Consider the following 14,527-nt stretch of genomic DNA (forward strand, 5'->3'; position numbering starts at 1 on the left):
TATAAAGTACGAAAACAGGTAAAACTAATCCATTGTGTTAGAAATCAACATAGTGGTGGGGCGCCTGGGTGGCTCAGTTGGTTAAGTGACTGCCTTCAGCTCAGGTCATGATCCTGGGGTCCTGGGATCGAGCCCTGCATCAAGCTCCCTGCTCGGCTGGAAGCCTGCTTCTCCCTCTCCCACTCCCCCTACTTGTGTTCCCCCTCATGCTGTCTCTCTCTCTCTCTCTTTCTCTCTGTCAATTAAATAAATAAAATCTTTAAAAAAAAGAAAGAAATCAACATAGTGGTTATTCTTGGTGGTAAGCCACATGAGGGCAGATTCTGGAGTGTTGGAAAGGTTGTTTCTTGTTTGGAGTGCTGAATATATGTGTGTTCAGCCTGTTAAAATTCATGGAGTTATACACTTAACATGTGTGTACCTTTACACATTTATGTTGTACCTCCATAAAAAAAAAAAATGCCTCCAAATTTAAAGGTACCTAACATAGAGTAGAAATAATATCTGTAATTTCTGTATCTTGAGAGGAATAACATAGATTAAGAAAAATTCAGTCAATCTAACAAAAAGTAGGAAAGGGATGGTGGCTGGCAGGAAATAAGCAGAAGATATAGAAAACATAAAATAAGATGGCAGGAAGCAGGTCCCAAATATCAGTAATTGAAATAAATATAAACAGGTTAAAGCTGCTTACTGAAAGGCAAAGATTTCACACCGATAATGATAGATGCTATCAAAAAAAACCCCAGAAATTCCAGCAAGCCTCAGTTTGTTTCCCGAGACTCTGAAAAACAAACTGAGGGTTCTAGAGGGGAGGGGGGTGGGAGGATGGGCTAGCCTGGTGATGGGTATTAAAGATGGCACGTTCTGCATGGAGCACTGGGTGTTATATGCAAACAATGAATCATGGAACACTACATCAAAAACTAATGATGTGATGTATGGTGATTAACATAACATAATAATAAAAAAAAACCCAGAAAATAACAAGTGTTGTAGAGAATGTGGAGACATTGGAACCCTTGTGCCCTGTTGGTTGGGTATGTAAAATGGTGCAGCTGCTATGAAAAATAGTTTGGCAGTTTCTTGAAAAGTTAAATATAGAATTACCATATGACTCACAATTCCAGTTCTGGGTATATGCCCAAAAGCGTTGAAAGTGGGGTCTCCAAGAGATATTTGTATACCCATATTCATAGCAGCATTATTCACAACAGCTAAAATATAGAAGCAACCGAGAAATGAAATGATAAGCAAAATGTGGTATATATATGCAATGGAATATTATTCAGCCTGAAAAAGGGAGAAAATTCTGACACATGCTATGACACCAAATGACCTGGGGACATTATGCTAAGTGGAATAAACCAGTCACAAAAAGACAAATACATAGGTACTTTATGAGGTTCCTAGAACATGAAAATTCATAAAGACAAAAAGTAGAGTGCTGGTTACCAGGAGCTGGGGGGAGGAGGGAATGGGTGGTTGTTGTTTAATGTGTATAGAGTTTCAATTTTGCAAGATGAAAAAGTTCTGGAGATTGGTTGGACAATAATGTGAATATACTTAATACTAGTGAACTGTACACTTAAAAATGTTAAGACAGTAAACCTTATGTGTATTTTACCATAATTTTTTAAAATCACAAACATTAAGTAATAAAACAAAAATCTAGCTCTAAGCTAATTGCAAGAATAAGAGCTAAAACACAGAAAATTGAAAATAAATGAATATAAACAGATAAGCCAGATACATACTCACAAAAATAAAGGAAATGTAGCAGTATTAATATCCAACAAAACAGAACCAAAAGCAGAAACAATTAAATAAAATAGATGACTATGTATTCCCCAAAGGTACGAGAAAATATAAGAATTGCAAAGCTTGAAAGTGTCTAAAAACATAGCTTCAAAAATACATGTAAATGTATAAACACTGTTTATGGGTGGCCCGTAAACATACCTATTACAAAACTAATAGAACCAAAGAAACCCACTGGGAATCATAGTGGAAATCTTTAACGTAAGTCTCAGAATCAACAGGTCAAACAGAGAAAAAATAAGCTAAGGAGACAGAGAACAAGATTTGTAATTAAGAAATTTGAAATAAATCTATAATTTTGTACAGGGAAATGTCACAAAAACTGACAGTTCATTAGATTACAAATTAATTTCTGTTTTTTTTTAAATCTCCATCTTTCTTTCAACAATATGGCAGAACAGAGATCCCAAAGCCTTCCAGGCACACAACATCTTTAAAAACTGCTAGAAAAATAACAACAACTTTGAAATCAATGGCTTAGAAAAACCTGGTGAAGCCAAAATTCAAGAGTGCAGGCAAAATAAAAGCATTTTCAGATATTATAAAAAATCAGAGAATGCATCATCACTGCAGGAATTTCTAAAGAGTGTACTTCAGGGAAAAGGAAAATGATCCAAAGAAGAATATCATGATATAAGAAGGAATGAAGAGTGAAGAAAGTAGGTAAACAGGTAGATAAGTCTAATAAATATTGACCTGGAAAATCAGTATAATAGTAACATCAGCAATAATGTCTAATGCAAAGAGTTAAAGTAAAAACAGAGCTTAGAGGCAAATAGGAGGTGACTGGCATGAGAATATTAGATGTTCTTGCCTTGTTCAGGAGGATTGATTACATCAATGATGGATGCCATCAAATTCAAAAGGCTAGAACTTACAGACATAAACTCAAATTAAGTAGCAAGAAAGATTAAGAACATAAGTGGATGACACAGAAAAATAAAATTAACAGGATTAATCAGTAAATCCAGAAACTGGTGCTTTGAAAAGATAATAAAATAAGCAAGCATGAATCAAGTCTGACCAATAAAAAAAAAAAGCACGCATACAAAAGTGTGAACAAGATAGACAACATACCATAGATGTAGAAGAGCTATTTTCTTACAACGGAAGACTATAAACAACATTATGCTAACACATATTAAATTTCTATAATGTTAATGATTTTCTGGGAAGATGTAAAATATTAGATTGACTTTGAAGAAACAGAAAACCTGAGAAAAATCCATGATCATGGAAAGAATAGAAAAGATAGTTAAGTACTGATACCAACTTCTTAAAAAATATTATCACCAGCAGCCCAGGCAGCCTGCAGTCAGATTCTGCCAAACTTCAACGAACAGATAATTCTTCTGCTCCAGAGCATAGAACATGGTGGAAAGTTTCCCAATTGAATCACTGAAGACAGCCTAACCCTAATTATGAATTTAGACCCCAAAAAAGTGGGCGGGGGGGGGGAATATACCAATCTCACTTATAAATATAAATACCAAAACTCTAATTAAATGTTAGCTCACTGAATCTTTCAAACAACCCAAAAGTGCATTTTAAACTATCCCAGGATTTTAGACACAGAAAATCTAGCAGCAGCATCACCTATGTTATCAATTTTAAGAAGAAATCTACATGTTCATATCAATATATGCTATACAAAAGCACTTGGGGGGGTGGAAATCAATATCCACCCCTAACTTTTTAAACTCTTAGTAAGTAGGCATAAATGAAAACTTACTTAATACGATAAAAATATATTTAGTGACGATCCCATGAGAGCATTCCCCTAAAACCAAGCACAAAATAGTCAACACTGTAGAGAAGATGGTCAATGGAAAATAAGAGACATCTGCTGCTTCTTAACAGATGACGAGATTATTTACCTAGAACAGCCAAACAAATCAACTGAAAAACTATTAAAACTGATAGAGGTTAGCATGAAGGCTGAGCTTCAGATCTAGTCTTAGCTACCAAATTAACCGTGCTTGCTTTGAGAGTTACTCATGCAAAGCTATTTTCTGTAGAGTAAGAAATTAGGGTGGACAAACTTTTGCTCCTTCTCCCCTCTCCCATCTTAAACGTTGATATACCATCGAGCCTGAAACTAGATAACAAAAATCTCCTCAAACCAAAACTGGTCCTGAGGGGCTGAGCTGTGACTCTACTCAAAAACACTTTATCTCCTGCCCGCAGCTACCGCAGTTACTAATGGATAAGCATGCCAACCAGTCCAGCATCATTCTTCCGATAGAGGGCAAGGAAGAGCACCTTCAGAGGAATATTTTTTTCAAACCTTATACTGCTTATTATATAAACTTGCGTGCTGCCAATTGCAGCTCGCACAAAATAAAAATAAGCTATTCGGGGTCAAACTTGCTTTAAAAAAAAAAAATAAGGACACAAAATTAATTGTATTTCAAAGATATTTGGGAAGGAGGTTGTTCCTGTTGCACTCCTGGCAGGCTCCGCATTACCGGCCACCCCTAAGCATCCAAACGGTCCCTCAGGACACCGCCAGCTGACCCGGGAGACGCGCGGCCAGAGCCTTCCCCGGTCACCCCAGGCCAACAAGGGGGCCGGAGCTCTGTGGACGCGGAGGACAGCCAAGGGTTACTCGGTCCCCGACACACACACACAGCAGCCTCAGGACAGCACCGGGGGGGGGGGGTGCGGGAGGCTCCGGGGGCCCCGGGGAGCCCCGGTCGGGCGTGCCCACGCACCTGTCCCACCCCGGCGAGGGCTGGGGGCGCCTCTCAGGGCCGCAGTCCTCGGAGTCACCTGGCCCTCCGTCCTGGGCTTCTGCGCCAACCCCCGGGGCCCGGAGGGGAGAGGGGCGGCCCCCTGCCGCGGCCACCTGCGGCGCCGGTCCCGCAGCTCCCGGGCTGGGTGGGCAGGACGGGGTAGGACGTCCGTCCCGGGCTGGGGGCGGGACCCGCCGGGCGGAGGGGGACCGGGGCCACCGCGGCGACAACGGCAGCAGAGTGTCTTCCCTCTCAGACGGACCGTCCTGCGCCCCGGCTCCCGGACCCTCGGAACCCAGGGCTCGCCCTCTCGACCCGGGAAGACGACGCGGCTGAGGCGCAAAGGAGCCGGCGACCAGCGCCGCACCTACTCACCGGCCCCGCTAGCTCCAGCCGCGCCGCCGCCGCCGCAGCCCGCAGCCGCCGCGGCTCCCCGCGCTCACGGATGCTCCGCCAAAGGTCCCTGGCATCCTACCCGCGCCTCCGGGAGCCGCCTCCAGGGGGCGGGCGCGAGCCGGCGCGGGGCATCCTGGGAGATGTAGTCCCGGGGCCTCTGCAGCTTCGCCCTTTGCCGCTCTCCATCCAAAAACTGGTGGTGGTCCTTTCTTCCCCGGTCCTTCTTCTGTCTCTCTTGGGCTCACCTCCGCTTCTGACTGATAAATGCTGGAGCGCCCAGTCGAGCCCTAGGGCCTCCTCTCCTCACTCCAGATTAGTGGTGTGTAGAGTGTGGTACCTGGACCACCAGCTTCAGCATCGATCATGTGGGAACTTGGTAGAAATGCAAATTCTCCATCACAAGGAGGCTATTCGGTTTTTACTGTATTAAAAACTGGGGTGGGACCCAGGAATCTGCATTTTGCAAACTCTTCAAGTGATTCTAATTGCTCTACACACCACCGCCCCTTGCCAAGGTAGTTAACATTACAGCTACGGCATCAGTTACCCACACGCATACACACATACCCACATGTCCCTAGGTACACTGCGGGATACCCAGGCAGTTTATGTCCCAGCCTCGACCTCTCCCCTGACTCCAGCCCTCATTGTCTCGGTGTCCACACGACATCTCCTCTGGGATGCCTCTGAGACACCTGAAATCCAACAGGGTCAAGACCAAATTCAGGATCTTAAGTTCCCTCCATCTGGTTCTCCTCCATTGTGCCTATGACCACAGGCTGAAAACTGTCCACTGCGTTTATAGACATGGAAGTCACTTAGAACTGTAGTGAGAGCTACAGGAGTGGAATGCCAAGAACCCTGAGTCATATTTGAAGGAGAGAGAATCAAACAATGGAGGCAGGAAGAATAGCCAACGCTTGCAAGATGTGGTGGGGAGGGGAAGGAGAGGTACCAGTGGTCGGGGATGGAAGTGTGACTGAGGATTTTTTTTTTTTTAAGATGTTTGAGTATTTATGAAAAGAATCTGGTTGAGAGAGAGCTTCCGACTCTACAGGAGAGGAAAAGGTATTTCCTACTGTATGATTCCTGAAAAGATTGTATATATGTGAGGAGGGAGGTAGAGTCCCAGGCATAAGTTAGAGGGATGAATCTAGACTAGTGGTTCTCATGCCCCCCACCCTGACCCAGGAAAATATGGTGATGTCTGGAGATATTTTTGGTTGTCATGACTAGGGGTGGTATGGGCATCTAATGGGTAGAGGTCAGGAATGGTGTTAAACATTCTGCAATGCGCAGGACAGCCCCCCACAACCAAGAATGTTCCAGCCTCAAACGTCAATAGTGTGGAAGTGTGTGAAATGCTGAATCATGGGATCTAAGCAGAGTAATAAGAGAAGTAGAGGAGGGAGATCGTTGAATGGTGGGGAAGAAGTAGTGGGTTCAACAGACTGGGAATTTTGATAGGGGCCAGAGATTTAGTTGTCTTATTGGAGTAATTAAAGAAGCAAGCTGGAGAGGAGCTTCTGGTAAGAGAATAGGGATGGTTGCTGATGAGCAGGTCAGGATGTGAGGATGGATGGCTAACGTGGAGTGGAGGCAGGACCACCAAGTATCCTTATGTACTTTGTGCAGCAAGCAGGGTGGCCCCAGCAGGAGCAGTGGGGTGAACAGAAGAGCTAATGTCATGCACGTGGGTGTGGAAATACCCATGCACATGGCAGAACACCTTTTGCACCACTGCAAGTGATGTCTTCAGTGAATAAGAAAGTGGAGAGATATCAGCAAGGGGAGAGGGTGGTAATGTCACGTGACTGAAATCTTAAAGAAGCAGGACTTTGGACAAGAGTTCAGGGGAGCAGGGGCTTAGAGAACAACAGGCTCAGGGGTTCTCAGGAGTTCTCAGGGAGATCTGTGTTTCAGTGAAGACAGAGCTGGAGACAGTGTTTGTAGATACAGCAGAATATGCAGGGTGTGGGGCAGAAGTTCCAGAAGATTCTAGGTCAGTATGGGAAGGGCTTAGGAGGTAGGTTCACAGAAGGACGAGGTAGCAGTGGGGGGGAGCAGGGCGTGGTGGGGCATAGAGGTGGGATAGCATCTTATATTTTGGAAGCTGACTGATGAAAACAGGGATGAAACATGAAGACTGAGCCTCAAGACCAGACAATCTGCCTCACTGCACAGGATGGGGGCTGAGGAGACATCCGCCCTTGCCCATTGCATTCTCTGAGAGACTTGTGACAAGTTTCCTAATATGGAAATAATAAGTCTTAGTTATAAGTTTCTAATACAAATTTTTTAAAGATTTATTTATTTATTTCAGAGAGAGAGAGAGAGAGAGGTGAGCTGGGGGAGGGGCAGAGGGAGCCCAACGCTGGGCTCGATCTCAAAACCCTGAGATCACGACCTAAGCTGAGACCAAGAGTCAGACGTTTAACCAGCTGAGCCACCCAGGCACCCCCCCCCATAAAATTTTTAATTTATTTCTAGAATAAGCTTACATGTCCTGCTTTTTTTTTTTTTTTTTTTTAGTACGTGGCTGATTCTGTTTGCTTATACTTTACTTAGGATTTCTACATTGATATTCAAAAGCAAGCATGAGCTATCATTTTCTTCTTGAATGTCTAATGATGTTGGTTTTCAGAATCAATGTTATGCTCACATCATAAAAAACATTTCGAAGCTTTTGTTCTTTTTTTTTTTTTACTCTGGAACAATTTAAGTAGCTTTAAAATGTTCTGTTCTTTGAGGTTTGATTATTGCCTGGTTGAACATTTCTGGGCCTGATGCTTTCGTTGGGGAGAGCACACCTTTGACAATCTTCTTTATTCCTTCTGCGGTAATTTCACAATTTAGATTTTTAAGACTCTTTTAGAGTCCATTTTGGAAAATCATATTTCATCCATGTTTTCAAGTGTATTTGCATCAAGTGGACCAAAGCACTCTTTTGCAAACCTGTTCATTTCCCCCTAATTTCTTGTTTTTCATATGTTTACTTTCTTGATTATGTTACCATTTAAAATTGTACTTTTCATTTCAGCTCATAGATATATTTTTTAGTTCTGCTATTTATGTTTTTGTTTCCTAATTTATTCATTTCTGCTTTTATCTTTATTAATTTCTTTTTCTCTGCTTTCTTTATGGGTATTTTTGTCACTCTCCGACTTCTTGAGTTGGATGTTTAATTTTTCAATTTTTACTTGTAAATGTAAGTATTTAAGGGTAAGAGGCCTTTAGAAAAAAATAGGTATTACTTTAGTTATTTCCCCAAATTTCTGATGTATCGTATCTCTGTTATTGTTATTTTGTGGAGATTCTAAAACTTTGGTGTTTGACTTGCCTTTGATACAGAGTTTTTAAATTTCAAGAGAGAGTGGTAGAGTTTTAAAACTTCCAGGGATTAGAGTCTTTTGTTTCTGATTGGGTCATTAATGTTCAGTTTTATCTCATTGTGATCAGAGATGGGAGATCAATGTTGTCTGTACGACTTTGTATCTTTGAAATACTTGAGTTTTCTATGTGGTCCAAACGAGGGTCGATTTTTGTGAATGTTTTAAGGGTCGTGGAGAGGAATGCATATTCCCTGTTTTTGGCATAGAGATTTTGATACATAGCAATGAGATATAACTTATTATGTTGTGTAGGCTTCCGTATCCTTACATGTAGTTTGATCTGATATAATTGGAGAGAAGTAAAATTAAAACCTTAACTACTATTGTGTTTTTATTTCTCTTTATTTCTCTGGAGTCCTTCTTTATAAATGATGACACTATGTTATCTGTGCACAAATAGCTTTATAATCTTGTGAATTGTCCCTTTTAATTATAAAAGGACCTTTGTCTCACTTGATGTTTTTGACCTTTGCCCTGAATGTAACCTTGTCTGATATTATGACAAGCCGGCTAAATTTTGTTTACATTAGCCCAATACAGCTTTGCCCTTCTGTTTTTATGTTTTCTGAAGCCTTTGTTTTAGGCAAATCCCTTGACTAGAACAGCAAGGGCAACCCTCTCGGGTCCCCTCCTTCTTCGGGAGCTTTGTACTGTCGCTCAATAAACTTTGCTTTGCTGCCCACAAAGAAGAAAGAAAGAAAGAGAAAGAAAGAAAGGAGAATAGAACACCAAGTTTTGTTTTCTGATTTGATCTGAAAGTCTTTTTTCTTGGAATAGATGGGTTTAGCCCTATTCACGTGATGGTTATGTTATTTTATGCTGTGTTTTCCTAGCCTTTCAAGTTCTTCTTTACCCTTTTATTATGTGCTTTTGTGTTTGCTTTGCTGTTTTAGGTGTGTTTTTCCTGCTCTTGTGGAAGGTTTAAGTTGTATTCGAGGTGTTGCCTTTATAACCATGACAGTAAATAATACCCTCAGTCCTCTACTCCTTCAGACTGTTTCTGTTACTCCCTCCTGAACAACGACAACACAGTACGTCTCCTTTTTCTTTATTCCTTCTCCTTCTCCACACCCAATGTCAAACGATTTTATCTTTCTTTAGTGTTCACTTTTTTCTTAAAATTAAATAGGTTTACACATACTTCTACTACCTGATTTTTAAAATCAGCTTTAAATAAGATACTTTGGGGCGCCTGGGTGGCTCAGTCGGTTAAGCATCCGCCTTTGGCTCAGATCATGATCCCAAGGGTCCTGGGATTGAGCCCTGCATTGGACTTCCTGCTCAGCGGGGAGCCTGCTTCTCCCTCTGCCCCTCTCCCCGCTCATGCTCACACACATGCGTGTACCCTTTCTCTCTCTCTCAAATAAATAAATAAAATCTTAAAAAAAATAATAACATTAGCTGGTACACTGGGGTTTCCACATATTGAAACCTCAAACTAATGGGTTAACCCACTAACCCAGGTCATGGCTAACGTAGTGCATTCCTTGTGGTAATCCACTCATTCATTTGTTCAACCACCTCTGCTCCAGGGACTGAGAATACAATGTTAAAAGTATCATCAGTGTTCTTCTAGTTTATTTGGGGGAAAATCTGTACTTCAGATTTTCCAGTCTGTACTACCTGAGCCCTTACTGAAATCAGTCCAGTAGTCAAAACCTGGAACCGACAATCACAGCAGTAAGCACCTTGGCATGTTAGCTCATGCTAAGGTAAACCACTTAAAGAGCTGTAAGAAGCTCTGGATCTGGGTTCCATGCTCTGTATAAAAAAATGTGGCAAGAAAATTCAGACCAGAGGGAATATGTTTATATCGAGGGTTTTGCTGCCATCTAGAGGACTTGTCTAGTACTGAACTGTGTGCGCCAAAATTCAGAGCCCCGACTGGACTGCTTTTACCTGAATAAAGTTAAGATAAAGACATAAAAAAAATCCTTTATCGAAGACCTATTTGGAATTTTGAACAAGAACTTTAATTTTTTTAATATTTATTTATTTATTTTAGAAAGAGAGCACTTGTGCACGGGGTGTGGGGGAGCAGAGGGAGAGGGAGAAGGAGAGAAGCAGACACCCAGCTGAGCACAGAGCCCATTCATGGGGGGAGGGGGGGAGTCCCCACAACCACGAGATCATGACATGAGCCGAAACCAAGAGTCAGACACGCAAACAACTGGGCCACACAGGTGCCCCAAACAAGAACTTTTAGATGTTTTATGGCAGGAATTAATAACACTTTGGGTCATGGACTCATTTGAAGATGTGATCAAACAGTGGACACTCTCTTGGAGAAATGCACCAATCCAATACATTTCCAGGGATCCTGAGACTGCTGAAGATCATACACAAATTTAGAACCCAGTTAAGAACCTCTGTTTTATATGGGAATTAACAAAAAACCTCAGAATTCAAATTCAATTCAATTTCAAATACAAATACAATTCAAAGACAGGCTCAAAAATGCATCTATTTACAGCTTAGCCCTGGACTGCTTGTTTTACTTCCCAGTGAGATGTTGGCCCACAGAGAGACACTCAGAGTGTGAGAAAGTAGAGGGAAATTCAGAGCAGAGCGTCAGATGGGCCAAGTCAAATTTTCCTTGAGCTCTGGTACAACTCTGAAGGACCCCTCCGCTTGTTCCAGAGCAGTGGGTAATGGCGGGCTGTGGGCAGATCCTGTTAGAACACTGGCTGTATCATTTACTAGGAGTGTGACTTTGGATCTCAGCCTCAGTTTCCCCAGATACAAAATGGGTATAATGGTATTGACCTCAAAGGGCTGGGGTGAGGTTTAAATGAAATCATGCCTATAAAGGGTACTTGCAGTGTGTGATATAGAATAAACGTTCAATGAATGTTAATGGTTCATATCTATAGATAGGTCTTCTGGTCAGGCCTTGGTAGGACATCACACAAAGCTCTTGCCTTTGCAGTGCACCTTTAATATTTGTGTAAGAGAAGAGTTTCAGCTAAAGATGACCAACTGAAGCAGGGCTCCAGAATCTCCCTTATCTGAAATATAATAAAAGTAACAAAATATAGGGAGAAAACAGTCAAAAATTCACAGGAGCAACCAAGCAAAGGGGATATAATATTAAGCAATAAATTTCGAAGAGTGGCAGCCAGGGAAGAAACCAGAAATTGTGGTTCTGCATCAGGCAAGATTCCCATCTCCAACCCAACCCCCAGTGAGGCTGGAGGATGAACTGCCTAAGGAAGTATGTGGGCAGAGGTGGTGGTCATTACACCTGTTCACAAACATACTGTTTCTTCTTTTTCCTGGATCATGGTAGGATGACAGTTCCCTGCTTATTTAAAATGTACTTTTGGAGTTTCCTTTAGAGTTAGCCATAGCCATATGATTTGCTTTGGTAAATGTAATGTGAGCAGAGGCTCTGAGACCGAGCACACACTTTAGCATGCCCCCTTTGCCCTGATACCATAACAGTGAAAGAATACATGGTGATGAAGTCACTGTCATTTGTGTCCCTGAGCACCACAGTAAAGCAGAGGCCCCCTTGCACCTGTGTGAGACATGTAAGATGAGTGGAGAATAAACTTTGTTGTTTCAGCTCCTGGATATTAGAGTTGCTTGTTACTGCAGCATAACCTAGCCTATACTGACTGATACAGCTGGTCTAGAGAAAGTACAGAATCAGCTTTTATGAGTAAGAGAGGACTTGAATAGGGCTCCTGGGTGGCTCAGTCGGCTAAGTGTCTGCCTTCAGCTCAGGTCATGATCTCAGTGTCCTGGGATCAAGTCCCGCACTGGGCTCCCTACTCAGCAGGGAGTCTTCTTCTCCCTTTGCCCCTCCCCCCTGTTCATTCCCTCTCTCTCTCACACACACAAAAATAAATAAAATCTTTAAAAAAGAAAGGACTTGAATAGACATTTCTCCAAAGATATACAAATGGCCAATTAGCACCTGAAAAAGTGCTCAGCAACACTAGCCATGAGAAAACGAGCAAATCAAAACCACAGTAAGAAAGCACTTCTCAGGGCACCTGGATGGCTCAGTCAGTTAAGTGTCTGCCTTTGGCTCAGGTCATGATCCCAGGGTCCTGGGCTTGAGTCCCGCATTGGGCTCCTTGCTCAGCGGGGAGTCTATTTCTCCCTCTCCCTCTGCCTGCCGCTCTGCCTGCTTATTCTCTCTCTCTCTGTCAAATAAATAAATAAAATCTTAAAAAAAAAAAAGAAAAGAAACCACTTCTCATAGCCATCAGGATGGCTACTGTTTTAAGAAAAAATAAAATAAGACCAAAGCCAGAAAATGACAAGTGTTGATAAGAAATTGGAACCCTTGTGCATTGCTGGTGGGAATGAAAATTGCTGGAGCCGCTGTGGAAAATAGTTTGGCATTTCCTTAAAAATTTTAACATAGGAATTACCATATGATTCAGCAACTCCACTCATGGGTATATATATTCCAAAAAATTCAAAGTAAAGACTTAACCACTGTTACATACCAATGTTCATAGCAGTGTTATTACCAACAGCCAAAAGGGAGAAACAATCCAAATGTCCATCAACAGATGAATGGATGAACAAAATGTGGATTTTATTATTATTATTATTATTATTATTCAGCCTTAAAAAGGAATAAAATTCTGGCATGCTACAACATGAATGAATCGCTAAGTGAAATAAGCCAGTCAAAAAAGGGCAAATATTGTGTAATTTCATTCATATGAAATACCTAAAATAGTCAAATTCAGAGAGACAGAAAATGGAATGGTGGTTGCCAAGGGTGAGAGGGAGGGGGAGTGGGGAGTTAGAGTTGAATGGATATAGAGTGTCAGTTTGGGAAGAAGAGAAAGTTCTAGAGATGGATGGCGGTATTGGTTGCACAACAGTGTGAACATATTAAATGCCACTGAATTGTACACTGAAAAATGGTTAAGATGGTAAATTTTATGTTATGTATATTTTACCACACACAAAAAAGAGTAAGAGCCTTAGCCTCCATGTACGGTACTATTTCCACAGATTGAAGAGAAGCCACCAGAGTTCAACGCTGGGTCTCCATGTTGAGTTGGAAGAAGTAACCCATTGCTGCAAAAGTGGGGTCCTCTCCATTGTGATGACTACGCAGTGGTCCTGAACCACCAGAGACAGAAACTTTTGAGGGGGGATGTTGGAGGAGCCCACTCCCAGACTTGAGATTTCAAAGGAAACCCAAGGAATAGAAAGACCTTCGGAAGTCAGTTAACTCGGGCTTCTCGTGTCAGTTTTGTTCAGTGTTAAAGTGGGGTTAACGTAATTATCAAGCAGGTTCAGGGGTCCAAACTCAATGACATTTCATCATGTGATTGACTTGGCTTCTTACGTGGCACAGAGAGCAGAACATAAGACAAGAGTAGTCTTTTTTTAAAAATATTTTATTTATTTATTTGATAGAGAGAGACACAGCAAGAGAGGGAACACAAGCAGGGGGAGTGGGAGAGGGAGAAGCAGACTTCCCGCGGAACAGGGAGCCCGATGCGGAACGTGATCCCAGGACCCCGGGATCATGACCTGAGCCAAAGGCAAACGCTTAACGACTGAGCTACCCAGGCGCCCCGACAAAAGTAGTCTTTTTGCAAATTACTCAACTTTGCTCTTGCGGTGTGAAAGCAGCCATAGCGAATATGCAAATAATGAGCATGGTTGTGTCCCAATAAAACTTTATTTACAAAAATACGTGATGGATGGATTGTATTTGGCCCAGGATCCCTAGTTTGCCAACTCCGCCTTTGGAATCACCCAGATCTGAGTTTGAATTCTGACTCTGCTGCAGATTATCTATAGAGTGCTGGCAAGGCTTTCCTGAGCCCTAACTGCCCCATTTGTAAAATTAGAATGATGATCCCTGTCCCTCAAAGGTTCTAAAAGGTTGTGAGATAATGCCTAAAGGATGTCTTGCCCATAATAGCTATTCAATAATAGGTAGATGTATTACTGCAAGTATGACAATTTAGAAGCGATTAAGTCTGCAAGGGCTGGCTCAGTCAGGGAGGACTTCCTGCAGGAGGTGGATCTGGAGCTGAGTCCTGAAGAAAAGGTAGGAGATGGATAGAAGAGCCAGAAAGGGACTCTAGGATTATTATTAGTGCAAGTGGTGGCCCAGTCACATTTACCTACCCTCTTCCTCTGACTCTATGAACACAGAGCCTCAGGTCTTCGGCTTCTCTGCTACAGTGCCCTTCT

The 14,527-nt window shown here is 42.2% G+C and overlaps 1 protein-coding gene across 2 annotated transcripts in view; it reads right to left on the reverse strand.

Annotated features, from left to right (window-relative positions):
- Positions 1 to 5,017, reverse strand: part of SPECC1 (sperm antigen with calponin homology and coiled-coil domains 1) — a 268,987-nt gene extending 263,970 nt beyond the window's left edge. Inside the window, exon 1 of one of the 2 annotated variants that reach the window (XM_032431932.1) lies at positions 4,932 to 5,017. The gene's annotated coding sequence lies outside the window, so the exon portion shown is untranslated. Of the gene's footprint in view, positions 1 to 4,535; positions 4,690 to 4,931 lie in introns of those variants that run through there. The other variant, XM_032431934.1, reaches the window with a different exon arrangement.
- Positions 5,018 to 14,527: the final 9,510 nt, after the last annotated feature.

Source organism: Phoca vitulina, unplaced genomic scaffold (assembly GCF_004348235.1).
Source record: "Phoca vitulina isolate PV1807 unplaced genomic scaffold, GSC_HSeal_1.0 scaffold47, whole genome shotgun sequence".
Classification (NCBI taxonomy): Eukaryota; Metazoa; Chordata; class Mammalia; order Carnivora; family Phocidae; genus Phoca; species Phoca vitulina.